The sequence below is a fragment of the Neofelis nebulosa genome, chromosome 9 (assembly GCF_028018385.1).
Source record: "Neofelis nebulosa isolate mNeoNeb1 chromosome 9, mNeoNeb1.pri, whole genome shotgun sequence".
In the NCBI taxonomy this organism is placed as follows: Eukaryota; Metazoa; Chordata; class Mammalia; order Carnivora; family Felidae; genus Neofelis; species Neofelis nebulosa.
In genome coordinates this window covers 30,700,417-30,703,953 of record NC_080790.1, presented here as the reverse complement: position 1 = coordinate 30,703,953, position 3,537 = coordinate 30,700,417, and the positions used below count along the sequence as shown (strand labels likewise).

At 37.6% G+C, this 3,537-nt stretch overlaps 1 long non-coding RNA gene across 1 annotated transcript; it reads left to right on the top strand.

Moving 5' to 3' along the window:
• Positions 1-1,430: 1,430 nt before the first annotated feature.
• Positions 1,431-1,929, top strand: LOC131484632 (uncharacterized). The gene is made up of 2 exons (XR_009248349.1): positions 1,431-1,513; positions 1,746-1,929. It is a non-coding gene; the product is annotated as an uncharacterized LOC131484632 (long non-coding RNA).
• The last annotated feature ends 1,608 nt before the right edge of the window (positions 1,930-3,537 follow it).

Sequence of the window (3,537 nt, the reverse complement as noted above, 5' to 3'; positions counted from 1 at the left end):
TGGAGCAGGAGCTGGAAACATGGGCTGCTTTGTTCTTACGGCAACGGCTTCCCCATCTAAAACATTCTCCCGTTTTGAAGGATCTGTCTTTTCTCTTCCAGCCGCAACCCTCAAGCTACAACAACAGACTCATGATTTTTTTTTTTTGATGCCAAGGTTATGAATACTCTTTCATGAATATTTTCCTTTGAACTCATTTTTCTTGAAGACGAAAAATAGCCTCATGTATTGCACGGCTGACAGTAATACACGAAACATACAAATTGTTCTCTCAGGGGCAGTAAAATGCTCCGAAATGCACATAGAAAAATTCCAAATACAACCTACTGTTTATGGAGCACTGCCTTTGCAGCTATAATTTTTAAAAAGTAATATTTCTGACTGGCATATATTCCATAGAACATATTTCAGAGATTAATACCAAGATTAATAGCTTAAAATGTCTGCCTTTACGGCATCGTGATTGCTTTTCCCAAATCACTGCAAACTCTTAGTGAATAGCATTTTAGGATGTGCCATTTGGAAGGAAGGAAACCTTCATTGGATTAAGCTGCTTCTGTTTTATTTTTCCTTTTATCTCATTTCAACATATCCTCCAACCTCCTCCTCTAAAAATAATTCAACTAATGCCAACATAACAGATTATACCAGGTTTATTAATTTCATTCTGCCTTAAAAGGAACTCATTATTGAGGCTCATAATTACATGTGTAGTCCTGTCAACTAATGTTTACGTTCCTTATTAAAACTTCTTTTTATTCTGTGTTAGTATCATCAGTGCAATAATTTCTTTTCTGGTGTTAAAAATATATGTGCTTTCCCTGAGCCCCTTTCAAAAGTTTTATCTCATCCAAAAGTGAATCCAGAAAACAGCCTCCCTTAATCCTGCTTTGGGGCTTAGATTCTTTCACCCTGGAAGCATTCGTGTTGATTTCTGTTATATCCATGCTGGTGTAAAAACCTTTGCTATGACAGAAAAATAATTCTGCGTGCAGATGATGTGCCTCTTAAGACTAATATTGTCAGGTGAACTACGGCTAGGGTGATTTAAGAATACTTCTCCAGGGGCGCTTGCGTGGCTCAGTCCGTTAAGGGTCCAACTCTTGATCTCAGCTCAGCTCATGATCCTCCAGTTCATGGGTTCAAGCCCTGTGTCGGGCTCTACGATGACAGCATGGAGCTTGCCTGGGATTCTGTCTCTCCTCTCTCTCTCTCTCTCTCTCTCTCTCTCTCTCTCTCTTTCTCTCTCCCCTTCCTCTGCTCTCACTCTCTCAAAATAAATAAATAAACTTAAAAAAAACCAAAAACTTCTCCAGACTGAGTGAATGACCTGTAAAAATTCCAAGATACAATTGTTGTTTGGCATTTGGCATTAAGAATATTCTACAAAGCTCTTTTCATGTGGAGAGGCAGTACTCTACAGTGGTTCAGAACATGTTCAAATCCCATTGTTGCCACTTACTAGCTGTGTGATCTTGAAGAAGACACTTAGCCACCCGCATCACAAAATAGAGTTAATTGGGGCACCTGGGTGGCTCAGTCGGTTAAGCGTCCGACTTCGGCTCAGGTCACGATCTCGCGGTATGTGAGTTCGAGCCCCGCGTCGGGCTCTGTGCTGACAGCTCAGAGCCTGGAGCCTGTTTCAGATTCTGTGTCTCCCTCTCTCTCTGCCCCTCCCCTGTTCATGCTCTGTCTCTCTCTGTCTCAGAAATAAATAAACGTTAAAAAAACAAAAAACAAAATAGGGTTAATTATACCACCCGCCGCTCAGGACTGTTGTGAGGGTTACGTTGGTAAAAAACATATACAGCACTTGGGACGCTGTCCGACATAGAGTTGGTACCCAGTGAGTGCTAGCTCGTAATATCATCCACCTCACAAGGCATGACATCCTTTTATATAACTTTAGACAGACTTGTAAAATAAAAAGAAATCCTAGAAAAATCTAATTCCGTATAACTTACCAACATGAAATTACAGACAGAAAATGTTATATACACGATTTAATAAAACTCAGGCTATTCTTTTATATAATTTCATAGAGTCAATAGATAAAAATATATTCATCCTTTTTTTTTAACCTGGAAAAAATGTTTTCATAAGTAAATCCCTTTCCCTATGACTTCTTTTGTCACAGAACTAAAGCTGTCATTGCTTCCTTATTCAGTTTGCCTGTCTCACATCCTACCCAGCCCCAACACATTAATTCAGTGAGTATTTAGTAAATATCTGCTCAGAAAAACACCACATGAACAAGAGGGGCACCAGCTAACTACATCTATACAGCAGGATCAATTTCCTAAATGTTTAATTGAGCAAGTTTGCTTTCTAGAGAATTGTTTCCTGTAGCTAAAGAAAAATCTGTGAATTCCTATGTTTTTCCGGCCCAAACAATTTTGCTTCCATGAATCTCTGGAAAGAAGTGTGCTATAATCAGCCCAAATTGAATGCCACATAACTTAACTACACAAAAATTATCATAAAGTGCCACACTACTATGTTACCTTAATGTTAACTCTAGAGGTTACACTCAAAAGTCTTCATATTCATCTCAACCCATGATCCAAACAGCAAATAAATGTCTGGTAATTATGTAATTTAACAGAAAAAAAGGCTAAAATATTGTAGATACAGTTGGATTATAATCACATATTTTTAATTTGCATTGAAAATATGTGAGGTTGGGGCGCCTGGGTGGCTCAGTCAGTTAAGCGTTCGACTTTGGCTCAGATCACGATCTCACAGTTCATGAGTTGGAGCCCCGTGTCGGGCTCTGTGCTAACAGCTTGGAGGCTGGAGCCTGCTTCAGATTCTGTGTCTCCCTTTCTCTGACCCTCCTCTGAGAAAGTCCCCTGACAACTCACACCCTGTCTCTCTCTCTTTCTAAAATAAACATTAAAAAGAAAATATGTGAGGAAAAACTAAAGAATGAATGGCAATCTTATTGGTATGAGATTGTGATTTTCTCCATTTTCTGATTTTTGACTGACTATATTCTTTTTACAATAAAAATGTTAAATTTGTAAAACGCTATCAAAATTGAACTATAGGAGTGCCTGGCTGGCTCAGTTGGTAGAACATGTGACTCTTGATCTCCGGATTGTAAGTTTGAGCCCACATTGGCTGTACAGATTACATAAAAAATAGAATCTTTTTAAAAAATTGAACTATAAATTACATAAGTTTTCATTTATGTATAAACAAAGGAATTCACGTGGCATTTAATTCTGATTTAACTTTTATGAAATAAAACCTACAAAGAGTTCTCAAAGAAATCTGAAGGTCTTCAAACTACATCTCTGTTTTGTATGATAAGCAAGAGATTCCCAAGTATTGAAAAAAATCATAAACCTAAGGTTACATGTTTCACATCACCATCATATTTCAGTACTGTTTAGAAGACCATGATACCACATACATCAATCTGATTTAGTTTCATAGTTTCTTATCTGAGTTTTTTAAAGATACTTGTTTTCTGTTTTCCTAACATTTTTCTTCCTTTATCTCTCAATGAAAAGTAACGTGCAATTTAGGACA